We start from the raw sequence: 13403 nt of genomic DNA on the forward strand, positions 1-13403 counted from the left end.
GAGGTTCGGTGAGCAAATGAAGACCCTTTGAAGTCATATTGCATGGTACCCATTACATGGGTCTCACTCTCCAGGTTTAAGGTATTCTTCCTTCAGCTAAAACATGCATGTGGAACCCAGAGTATGATCAACCGTGTGAACGGGAGACGTGTTCAAATATGTCTCAGTTTTCCTCCCCTGGTACTCGGGTGCAACATTCCAGACGCTTTACTAACACTCTCCCCACTTGGAGAGTCAGCACCTTTAACCTCCTGTTTGGCCCCGTTTGCAATTTCTGCGGAAGATGAACAGGAATAGGGAGAACCAATGAGAGACTAGCTGGAGGTGTCTGGACGGGCAAATTTAACTCTCATTTCCCACCAGAAAGAGGAAATAACCAAAGGCTCAGCATGCCGTGCCGGAACCAGATTAGGGCCTGAAGCCATCCAGTGGTGTTGCAGCCAGCTCAAAAGAAAACGAGTTGAAGAAAGGAGCTCAGGGGCACTGTAACTCACAAACCTGCAGAGTTATAAATGACAGCTATCGTCCAAAAATAGACTGAAGTAAGGCTGCCAAGAGGACTTGAAAGCGGGGCAGAATTGCAGGAAACCGATTTCAGGAGGTAGACTGGAATTGCATTGAAAGCATAGGAAAAGAGGCAGAACGTCCACAATGATGCACTTGGCCAAAAAGGGCGTATGCGTTTTTTCCTGAATATATTCAGGAAAAAACGCATACGTCCTTTTTGGCCAACCAAGCAAGCTTGCAAAGGAAATCTGCACTACAATGAAGTCTCACTTCCCCCCGGTCAAAAGGGCCATCTGAAAAAAGTGTAAAATCCAGAAAGGCAGGACAGGCCATGGAGAACTGGGAGCCTTGTTATGCTGATGGGTGGGATGAAAATTGCCAACAGACACTCGGGAGAAGTGTATGGTGTTTCCTGAAACATCGAAAAAACAAAGCAACAGAGCCTAGGGCACTTCCACTTATGGTCCTATAGCTTAGGGAAATTAAAATCAAAAAGACACAGCCACCCCAAAGTTTGGGACGCCTCCGTTTACAAGAACCTCGTTTACCGTACAAGTTCAATATCACAGAAAGTGAAAAATGGATAAAGAACTTGTGGTACGTACGTACAATGCAGTATCACTCAGCAATGAAATCTATGTCATCAGGCCCGTAGCAGCATAATGAGTGGATTCAGGTACGATGATTCTAACTGAAATAAGTCACACAGAAAAAGAAACATCATAAGATATCAGTAATACACGGAATGTAAACTTGGCTACACAGGAACTGCATTCCAAAACAGAACAGGGTCTCAAATTTAGAAAACCAACTTATGCTTGCTTAAGGGGAAAGGTGAGTTGGGGTGCTGCATAAAACCAGAGATTGAAATGAGCACAGATAAAGTTCCTTAAGCCAAATATGGAATAGACAAGAGCTACTCCTTGCTCAACGAAATGGACTCAACACCCCATATTAAACGCCAAAGAATGTACCTGACTAGTAAGTATCTTAAAACCTATGGATTTTTATGTCTCCGAAAGAGAATCAAGCATGTGTACAGGGGCATAAACGCAGCAGTGATAGGATTGGAGAGGTTCGGTGAGCAAATGAAGACCCTTTGAAGTCATATTGCATGGTACCCATTACATGGGTCTCAACTCTCCAGGTTTAAGGTATTCTTCCTTCAGCTAAAACATGCATGTGGAACCCAGAGTATGATCAACCGTGTGAACGGGAGACGTGTTCAAATATGTCTCAGTTTTCCTCCCCTGGTACTCGGGTGCAACATTCCAGACGCTTTACTAACACTCTCCCCACTTGGAGAGTCAGCACCTTTAACCTCCTGTTTGGCCCCGTTTGCAATTTCTGCGGAAGATGAACAGGAATAGGGAGAACCAATGAGAGACTAGCTGGAGGTGTCTGGACGGGCAAATTTAACTCTCATTTCCCACCAGAAAGAGGAAATAACCAAAGGCTCAGCATGCCGTGCCAGAACCAGATTAGGGCCTGAAGCCATCCAGCGGTGTTGCAGCCAGCTCACAAGAAAACGAGTTGAAGAAAGGAGCTCAGGGGCACTGTAACTCACAAACCTGCAGAGTTATAAATGACAGCTATCGTCCAAAAATAGACTGAAGTAAGGCTGCCAAGAGGACTTGAAAGCGGGGCAGAATTGCAGGAAACCGATTTCAGGAGGTAGACTGGAATTGCATTGAAAGCATAGGAAAAGAGGCAGAACGTCCACAATGATGCACTTGGCCAAAAAGGGCATATGCGTTTTTTCCTGAATATATTCAGGAAAAAACGCATACGTCCTTTTTGGCCAACCAAGCAAGCTTGCAAAGGAAATCTGCACTACAATGAAGGCTCACTTCACCCCGGTCAAAAGGGCCATCTGAAAAAAGTGTAAAATCCAGAAAGGCAGGACAGGCCATGGAGAACTGGGAGCCTTGTTATGCTGATGGGCGGGATGTAAATTGCCAACAACCACTTGGGAGAAGTGTATGGTGTTTCCTGAAACATCTAGAAAACAAAGCAACAGAACCTAGGGCACTTCCACTTATGGTCCTATAGCTTAGGGAAATTAAAATCAAAAAGACACAGCCACCCCAAAGTTTGGAACGGCTCTGTTTACAAGAACCTTGTTTACAGTACAAGTTCAACATCGCAGAAAGTGAAAAATGGATAAAGAAGTTGTGGTATTTACTTACAAAGCAATATCACTCAGCAATGAAATCTGTGTCATCAGGCCCTTAGCAGCACAATGAGTGGATTCAGGTATGATGATTCTAACTGAAATAAGTCACACAGAAAAAGAAACATCATAAGATATCAGTAATACACGGAATGTAAACTTGGCTACACAGGAACTGAATTACAGAACAGAACAGGGTCTCAAATTTAGAAAACCAACTTATGCTTGCTTAAGGGTAAAGGTGAGGTGGGGTGCTGCATAAAACCAGAGATTGAAATGAGCACAGATAAAGTTCCTTAAGCCAAATATGGAATAGACCAGAGCTACTCCTTGCTCAACGAAATGGACTCAACACCCCATATTAAACGCCTAAGAATGTACCTGATTAGTAAGTATCTTAAAACCTATGGATTGCTATGTCTCCGAAAGAGAATCAAGCATGTGTACAGGGGCATAAACGCAGCAGTGATAGGATTGGAGAGGTTCGGTGAGCAAATGAAGACCCTTTGAAGTCATATTGCATGGTACCCATTCCACAGGTTTCAACTACCCAGGTTTAAGGTATTCTTCCTTCAGCTATAACATGCATGTGGAACCTAGAGTATGGTCAACCATGTGATCGGGAGACGTGTTCAAATATGTCTCAGTTTTCCTCCCCTGGTACTCGGGTGCAACATTCCAGACGCTTTACTAACACTCTCCCCACTTGGAGAGTCAGTCCCTTTAACCTCCTGTTTGGCCCAGTTTGCAATTTCTGCGGAAGATGAACAGGAATAGCGAGAACCAATGAGAGGCTAGCTGGAGGTGTCTGGACGGGCAAATTTAACTCTCATTTCCCACCAGGAAGAGGAATTAACCAAAGGCTCAGCATGCCGGGCCGGAACCAGATTAGGGCCTGAAGCCATCCTGCGGTGTTGCGGCCAGGTCACAAGAAAGCGAGTTGAAGAAAGGAGCTCAGGGGCACTGTAATTCACAAACCTGCAGAGTTATAAATGACAGCTATCGTCCAAAAATAGACTGAAGTAAGGCTGCCAAGAGGACTTGAAATTGGGGCAGAATTGCAGGAAACCGATTTCAGGAGGTAGACTGGAATTGCATTGAAAGCATAGGAAAAGAGGCAGAACGTCCACAATGATGCACTTGGCCAAAAAGGGCGTATGCGTTTTTTCCTGAATATAATCAGGAAAAAACGCATACGCCCTTTTTGGCCAACCAAGCAAGCTTGCAAAGGAAATCTGCACTACAATGAAGTCTCAGTTACCCCCAGTCAAAAGGGCCATCTGAAAAAAGTGTAAAATCCAGAAAGGCAGGACAGGCCATGGAGAACTGGGAGCCTTGTTATGCTGATGGGCGGGATGTAAATTGCCAACAGACACTCCGGAGAAGTGTATGCTGTTTCCTGAAACATCTAAAACACAAAGCAAGAGAGCCTAGGGCACTGCCACTTATGGTCCTATAGCTTAGGGAAATTAAAATCAAAAAGACACAGCCACCCCAAAGTTTGGGACGCCTCTGTTTACAAGAACCTCATTTACAGTACAAGTTCAACATCGCAGAAAGTGAAAAATGGATAAAGAAGTTGTGGTATTTACTTACAAAGCAATATCACTCAGCAATGAAATCTATGTCATCAGGCCCTTAGCAGCACAATGAGTGGATTCAGGTATGATGATTCTAACTGAAATAAGTCACACAGAAAAAGAACCATCATAAGATATCAGTAATACACGGAATGTAAACTTGGCTACACAGGAACTGAATTACAGAACAGAACAGGGTCTCAAATTTAGAAAACCAACTTATGCTTGCTTAAGGGTAAAGGTGAGGTGGGGTGCTGCATAAAACCAGAGATTGAAATGAGCACAGATAAAGTTCCTTAAGTCAAATATGGAATAGACAAGAGCTACTCCTTGCTCAACGAAATGGACTCAACACCGCATATTAAACGCCTAAGAATGTACCTGACTAGTAAGTATCGTAAAACCTATGGATTGCTATGTCTCCAAAAGAGAATCAAGCATGTGTACAGGGGCATAAACGCAGCAGTGATAGGATTGGAGAGGTTCGGTGAGCAAATGAAGACCCTTTGAAGTCACATTGCATGGTACCCATTACACGGGTCTCAACTCTCCAGGTTTAAGGTATTCTTCCTTCAGCTAAAACATGCATGTGGAACCCAGAGTATGATAAACCATGTGAACGGGAGACGTGTTCAAATATGTCTCAGTTTTCCTCCCCTGGTACTCGGGTGCAACATTCCAGATGCTTTACTAACAGTCTCCCCACTTGGAGAGTCAGCGCCTTTAACCTCCTGTTTGGCCCAGTTTGCAATTTCTGCGGAAGATGAACAGGAATAGCGAGAACCAATGAGAGGCTAGCTGGAGGTGTCTGGACGGACAAATTTAACTCTCATTTCCCACCAGGAAGAGGAAATAACCAAAGGCTCAGCGTGCCGTGCAGGAACCAGATTAGGGCCTGAAGCCATCCTGCGGTGTTGCGGCCAGCTCAAAAGAAAGCGAGTTGAAGAAAGGAGCTCAGGGGCACTGTAATTCACAAACCTGCAGAGTTATAAATGACAGCTATCGTCCAAAAATATACTGAAGTAAGGCTGCCAAGAGGACTTGAAAGCGGGGCAGAATTGCAGGAAACCGATTTCAGGAGGTAGACTGGAATTGCATTGAAAGCATAGGAAAAGAGGCAGAACGTCCACAATGATGCACTTGGCCAAAAAGGGCGTATGCGTTTTTTCCTGAATATATTCAGGAAAAAACGCATACGCCCTTTTTGGCCAACCAAGCAAGCTTGCAAAGGAAATCTGCACTACAATGAAGTCTCACTTCCCCCCGGTCAAAAGGGCCATCTGAAAAAAGTGTAAAATCCAGAAAGGCAGGACAGGCCATGGAGAACTGGGAGCCTTGTTATGCTGATGGGCGGGCTGTAAATTGCCAACAGACACTAGGGAGAAGTGTATGGTGTTTCCTGAAACATCTAAAAAACAAAGCAACAGAGCCTAGGGCACTGCCACTTATGGTCCTATAGCTTAGGGAAATTAAAATCAAAAAGACACAGCCACCCCAAAGTTTGGGACGCCTCTGTTTACAAGAACCTCGTTTACCGTACTAGTTCAATATCACAGAAAGTGAAAAATGGATAAAGAACTTGTGGTACTTACGTAAAATGCAGTATCACTCAGCAATGAAATCTATGTCATCAGGCCCGTAGCAGGATAATGAGTGGATTCAGGTATGATGATTCTAACTGAAATAAGTCACACAGAAAAAGAAACATCATAAGATATCACTAATACACGGAATTAAACTTGGCTACACAGGAACTGAATTACAGAACAGAACAGGGTCTCAAATTTAGAAAACCAACTATGCTTGCTTAAGGGGAAAGGTGAGTTGGGTTGCTGCATAAAACCAGAGATTGAAATGAGCACAGATAAAGTTCCTTAAGCGAAATATGGAATAGACAAGAGCTACTCCTTGCTCAACGAAATGGACTCAACACCCCATATTAAACGCCTAAGAATGTACCTGACTAGTAAGTATCTTAAAACCTATGGATTGCTATGTCACCGAAAGAGAATCAAGCATGTGTACAGGGGAATAAACGCAGCAGTGCTAGGATTGGAGAGGTTCGGTGAGCAAATGAAGACCCTTTGAAGTCATATTGCATGGTACCCATTCCACAGGTTTCAACTACCCAGGTTTAAGGTATTCTTCCTTCAGCTAAAACATGCATGTGGAACCTAGAGTGTGATCAACAATGTGATCAGGAGACGTGTTCAAATATGTCTCAGTTTTCCTCCCCTGGTACTCGGGTGCAACATTCCAGACGCTTTACTAACACTCTCCCCACTTGGAGAGTCAGTCCCTTTAACCTCCTGTTTGGCCCAGTTTGCAATTTCTGCGGAAGATGAACAGGAATAGCGAGAACCAATGAGAGGCTAGCTGGAGGTGTCTGGATGGGCAAATTTAACTCTCATTTCCCACCAGGAAGAGGAATTAACCAAAGGCTCAGCATGCCGTGCCGGAAACAGATTAGGGCCTGAAGCCATCCTGCGGTGTTGCGGCCAGGTCACAAGAAAGCGAGTTGAAGAAAGGAGCTCAGGGGCACTGTAATTCACAAACCTGCAGAGTTATAAATGACAGCTATCGTCCAAAAATAGACTGAAGTAAGGCTGCCAAGAGGACTTGAAAGCGGGGCAGAATTGCAGGAAACCGATTTCAGGAGGTAGACTGGAATTGCATTGAAAGCATAGGAAAAGAGGCAGAACGTCCACAATGATGCACTTGGCCAAAAAGGGCGTATGCGTTTTTTCCTGAATATAATCAGGAAAAAACGCATACGCCCTTTTTGGCCAACCAAGCAAGCTTGCAAAGGAAATCTGCACTACAATGAAGTCTCACTTCCCCCCGGTCAAAAGGGCCATCTGAAAAAAGTGTAAAATCCAGAAGGCAACAGGCCATTGAGAACTGGGAGCCTTGTTATGCTGATGGGCGGGATGTAAATTGCCAACAGACACTCGGGAGAACTGTATGGTGTCTCCTGAAACATCTAAAAAACAAAGCAACAGAGCCTAGGGCACTTCCACTTATGGTCCTATAGCTTAGGGAAATTAAAATCAAAAAGACACAGCCACCCCAAAGTTTGGAACGGCTCTGTTTACAAGAACCTCGTTTACAGTACAAGTTCAACATCGCAGAAAGTGAAAAATGGATAAAGAACTTGTGGTACTTACGTACAATGCAGTATCACTCAGCAATGAAATCTATGTCATCAGGCCCGTAGCAGCATAATGAGTAGATTCAGGTACGATGATTCTAACTGAAATAAGTCACACAGAAAAAGAAACATCATAAGATATCACTAATACACGGAATGTAAACTTGGCTACACAGGAACTGAATTCCAAAACAGAACAGGTTCTCAAATTTAGAAAACCAACTTATGCTTGCTTAAGGGGAAAGGTGAGTTGGGTTGCTGCATAAAACCAGAGATTGAAATGAGCACAGATAAAGTTCCTTAAGCCAAATATGGAATAGACAAGAGCTACTCCTTGCTCAACGAAATGGACTCAACACCGCATATTAAACGCCTAAGAATGTACCTGACTAGTAAGTATCTTAAAACCTATGGATTGCTATCTCTCCGAAAGAGAATCAAGCATGTGTACAGGGGCATAAACGCAGCAGTGATAGGATTGGAGAGGTTCGGTGAACAAATGAAGACCCTTTGAAGTCATATTGCATGGTACCCATTCCACGGGTTTCAACTACCCAGGTTTTAGGTATTCTTCCTTCAGCTAAAACATGCATGTGGAACCCAGAGTATGATCAACCATGTGATCAGGAGACGTGTTCAAATATGTCTCAGGTTTCCTCCCCTGGTACTCGGGTGCAACATTCCAGACGCTTTACTAACACTCTCCCCACTTGGAGAGTCAGTCCCTTTAACCTCCTGTTTGGCCCAGTTTGCAATTTCTGCGGAAGATGAACAGGAATAGCGAGAACCAATGAGAGGCTAGCTGGAGGTGTCTGGACGGGCAAATTTAACTCTTATTTCCCAACAGGAAGAGGAAATAACCAAAGGCTCAGCGTGCCGTACCGGAACCAGATTAGGACCTGAAGCCATCCTGGGGTGTTGCGGCCAGCTCAAAAGAAAGCGAGTTGAAGAAAGGAGCTCAGGGGCACTGTAATTCACAAACCTGCAGAGTTATAAATGACAGCTATCGTCCAAAAATAGACTGAAGTAAGGCTGCCAAGAGGACTTGAAAGCGGGGCAGAATTGCAGGAAACCGATTTCAGGAGGTAGACTGGAATTGCATTGAAAGCATAGGAAAAGAGGCAGAACGTCCACAATGATGCACTTGGCCAAAAAGGGCGTATGCGTTTTTTCCTGAATATATTCAGGAAAAAACGCATACGCCCTTTTTGGCCAACCAAGCAAGCTTGCAAAGGAAATCTGCACTACAATGAAGTTTCACTTCCCCCCGGTCAAAAGGGCCATCTGAAAAAAGTGTAAAATCCAGAAAGGCAGGACAGGCCATGGAGAACTGGGAGCCTTGTTATGCTGATGGGCGGGATGTAAATTGCCAACAACCACTCGGGAGAAGTGTATGGTGTTTCCTGAAACATCTAAAAAACAAAGCAACAGAACCTAGGGCACTTCCACTTATGGTCCTATAGCTTAGGGAAATTAAAATCAAAAAGACACAGCCACCCCAAAGTTTGGAACGGCTCTGTTTACAAGAACCTCGTTTACAGTACAAGTTCAACATCGCAGAAAGTGAAAAATGGATAAAGAAGTTGTGGTATTTACTTACAAAGCAATATCACTCAGCAATGAAATCTGTGTCATCAGGCCCTTAGCAGCACAATGAGTGGATTCAGGTATGATGATTCTAACTGAAATAAGTCACACAGAAAAAGAAACATCATAAGATATCAGTAATACACGGAATGTAAACTTGGCTACACAGGAACTGAATTACAGTACAGAACAGGGTCTCAAATTTAGAAAACCAACTTATGCTTGCTTAAGGGTAAAGGTGAGTTGGGGTGCTGCATAAAACCAGAGATTGAAATGAGCACAGATAAAGTTCCTTAAGCCAAATATGGAATAGACAAGAGCTACTCCTTGCTCAACGAAATGGACTCAACACCGCATATTAAACGCCTAAGAATGTACCTGACTAGTAAGTATCTTAAAACCTATAGATTGCTATGTCTCCGAAAGAGAATCAAGCATGTGTACAGGGGCATAAACGCAGCAGTGATAGGATTGGAGAGGTTCGGTGAGCAAATGAAGACCCTTTGAAGTCATATTGCATGGTACCCATTCCACGGGTTTCAACTACCCAGGTTTTAGGTATTCTTCCTTCAGCTAAAACATGCATGTGGAACCCGGAGTATGATCAACCATTTGATCGGGAGACGTGTTCAAATATGTCTCAGTTTTCCTCCCCTGGTACTCGGGTGCAACATTCCAGACGCTTTACTAACACTCTCCCCACTTGGAGAGTCAGCGCCTTTAACCTCCTGTTTGGCCCAGTTTGCAATTTCTGTGGAAGATGAACAGGAATAGCGAGAACCAATGAGAGGCTAGCTGGAGGTGTCTGGACGGGCAAATTTAACTATCATTTCCCACCAGGAGGAGGAAATAAACAAAGGCTCAGCGTGCCGTGCCAGAACCAGATTAGGGCCTGAAGCCATCCTGCGGTGTTGCGGCCAGGTCACAAGAAAGCGAGTTGAAGAAAGGAGCTCAGGGGCACTGTAATTCACAAACCTGCAGAGTTATAAATGACAGCTATCGTCCAAAAATAGACTGAAGTAAGGCTGCCAAGAGGACTTGAAAGCGGGGCAGAATTGCAGGAAACCGATTTCAGGAGGTAGACTGGAATTGCATTGAAAGCATAGGAAAAGAGGCAGAACGTCCACAATGATGCACTTGGCCAAAAAGGGCGTATGCGTTTTTTCCTGAATATATTCAGGAAAAAACGCATACGCCCTTTTTGGCCAACCAAGCAAGCTTGAAAAGGAAATCTGCACTACAATGAAGTCTCACTTCCCCCCGGTCAAAAGGGCCATCTGAAAAAAGTGTAAAATCCAGAAAGGCAGGACAGGCCATGGAGAACTGGGAGCCTTGTTATGCTGATGGGCGGGATGTAAATTGCCAACAGACACTCGGGAGAAGTGTATGGTGTTTCCTGAAACATCTAAAACACAAAGCAACAGAGCCTAGGGCACTGCCACTTATGGTCCTATAGCTTAGGGAAATTAAAATCAAAAAGACACAGCCACCCCAAAGTTTGGGACGCCTCTGTTTACAAGAACCTCGTTTACAGTACAAGTTCAACATCGCAGAAAGTGAAAAATGCATAAAGAAGTTGTGGTATTTACTTACAAAGCAATATCACTCAGCAATGATATCTATGTCATCAGGCCCTTAGCAGAACAATGAGTGGATTCAGGTATGATGATTCTAATTGAAATAAGTCACACAGAAAAAGAAACATCATAAGATATCAGTAATACACGGAATGTAAACTTGGCTACACAGGAACTGAATTACAGAACAGAACAGGGTCTCAAATTTAGAAAACCAACTTATGCTTGCTTAAGGGTAAAGGCGAGGTGGGGTGCTGCATAAAACCAGAGATTGAAATGAGCACAGATAAAGTTCCTTAAGTCAAATATGGAATAGACAAGAGCTACTCCTTGCTCAACGAAATGGACTCAACACCGCATATTAAACGCCTAAGAATGTACCTGACTAGTAAGTATCGTAAAACCTATGGATTGCTATGTCTCCAAAAGAGAATCAAGCATGTGTACAGGGGCATAAACGCAGCAGTGATAGGATTGGAGAGGTTCGGTGAGCAAATGAAGACCCTTTGAAGTCATATTGCATGGTACCCATTCCACGGGTTTCAACTAACCAGGTTTAAGGTATTCTTCCTTCAGCTAAATCATGCATGTGGAACCTAGAGTATGATCAACCATGTGATCGGGAGACGTGTTCAAATATGTCTCAGTTTTCCTCCCCTGGTACTCAGGTGCAACATTCCAGACGCTTTACTAACACTCTCCCCACTTGGAGAGTCAGTCCCTTTAACCTCCTGTTTGGCCCGGTTTGCTATTTCTGCGGAAGATGAACAGGAATAGCGAGAACCAATGAGAGGCTAGCTGGAGGTGTCTGGACGGGCAAATTTAACTCTCATTTCCCACCAGGAAGAGGAATTAACCAAAGGCTCAGCATGCCGGGCCGGAACCAGATTAGGGCCTGAAGCCATCCTGCGGTGTTGCGGCCAGCTCAAAAGAAAGCGAGTTGAAGAAAGGAGCTCAGGGGCACTGTAATTCACAAACCTGCAGAGTTATAAATGACAGCTATCGTCCAAAAATAGACTGAAGTAAGGCTGCCAAGAGGACTTGAAAGCGGGGCAGAATTGCAGGAAACCGATTTCAGGAGGTAGACTGGAATTGCATTGAAAGCATAGGAAAAGAGGCAGAACGTCCACAATGATGCACTTGGCCAAAAAGGGCGTATACGTTTTTTCCTGAATATATTCAGGAAAAAACGCATAGGCCCTTTTTGGCCAACCAAGCAAGCTTGCAAAGGAAATCTGCACTACAATGAAGTCTCACTTCCCCCTGGTCAAAAGGGCCATCTGAAAAAAGTGTAAAATCCAGAAAGGCAGGACAGGCCATGGAGAACTGGGAGCCTTGTTATGCTGATGGGCGGGATGTAAATTGCCAACAGACACTCGGGAGAAGTGTATGGTGTTTCCTGAAACATCTAAAAAACAAAGCAACAGAGCCTAGGGCACTGCCACTTATGGTCCTATAGCTTAGGGAAATTAAAATCAAAAAGACACAGCCACCCCAAAGTTTGGAACGGCTCTGTTTACAAGAACCTCGTTTACAGTACAAGTTCAACATCGCAGAAAGTGAAAAATGGATAAAGAAGTTGTGGTATTTACTTACAAAGCAATATCACTCAGCAATGAAATCTATGTCATCAGGCCCTTAGCAGAACAATGAGTGGATTCAGGTATGATGATTCTAACTGAAATAAGTCACACAGAAAAAGAAACATCATAAGATATCAGTAATACACGGAATGTAAACTTGGCTACACAGGAACTGAATTACAGAACAGAACAGGGTCTCAAATTTAGAAAACCAACTTATGCTTGCTTAAGGGGAAAGGTGAGTTGGGGTGCTGCATAAAACCAGAGATTGAAATGAGCACAGATAAAGTTCCTTAAGTCAAATATGGAATAGACAAGAGCTACTCCTTGCTCAACGAAATGGACTCAACACCGCATATTAAACGCCTAAGAATGTACCTGACTAGTAAGTATCGTAAAACCTATGGATTGCTATGTCTCCAAAAGAGAATCAAGCATGTGTACAGGGGCATAAACGCAGCAGTGATAGGATTGGAGAGGTTCGGTGAGCAAATGAAGACCCTTTGAAGTCATATTGCATGGTACCCATTACACGGGTCTCAACTCTCCAGGTTTAAGGTATTCTTCCTTCAGCTAAAACATGCATGTGGAACCCAAGTATGATCAACCATGTGAATGGGAGACGTGTTCAAATATGTCTCAGTTTTCCTCCCCTGGTACTCGGGTGCAACATTCCAGACGCTTTACTAACACTCTCCCCACTTGGAGAGTCAGCGCCTTTAACCTCCTGTTTGGCCCAGTTTGCAATTTCTGCGGAAGATGAACAGGAATAGCGAGAACCAATGAGAGACTAGCTGGAGGTGTCTGGACGGGCAAATTTAACTCTCATTTCCCACCAGGAAGAGGAAATAACCAAAGGGTCAGCGTGCCGTACCGGAGCCAGATTAGGGCCTGAAGCCATCCTGCGGTGTTGCGGCCAGCTCACAAGAAAGCGAGTTGAAGAAAGGAGCTCAGGGGCACTGTAATTCACAAACCTGCAGAGTTATAAATGACAGCTATCGTCCAAAAATAGACTGAAGTAAGGCTGCCAAGAGGACTTGAAAGCGGGGCAGAATTGCAGGAAACCGATTTCAGGAGGTAGACTGGAATTGCATTGAAAGCATAGGAAAAGAGGCAGAACGTCCACAATGATGTACTTGGCCAAAAAGGGCGTATGCGTTTTTTCCTGAATATATTCAGGAAAAAACGCATACGCCCTTTTTGGCCAACCAAGCAAGCTTGCAAAGGAAATCTGCACTACAATGA

At 44.1% G+C, this 13403-nt stretch overlaps 1 long non-coding RNA gene across 5 annotated transcripts in view; it reads right to left on the reverse strand.

Annotated features, from left to right (window-relative positions):
- LOC307181408 overlaps positions 1-13403 on the reverse strand; it is a 1608936-nt gene that overhangs the window by 354159 nt on the left and 1241374 nt on the right. For all 5 annotated transcript variants that reach the window (XR_013826691.1, XR_013826692.1, XR_013826693.1 and 2 more), the window contains exon 4: positions 5853-5934. This is a non-coding gene — a long non-coding RNA (uncharacterized lncRNA). The remainder of the gene's footprint in view (positions 1-5852; positions 5935-13403) is intronic.

This window comes from Stenella coeruleoalba (assembly GCF_951394435.1).
Source record: "Stenella coeruleoalba genome assembly, contig: scaffold_69, whole genome shotgun sequence".
NCBI classification, from domain to species: domain Eukaryota; kingdom Metazoa; phylum Chordata; class Mammalia; order Artiodactyla; family Delphinidae; genus Stenella; species Stenella coeruleoalba.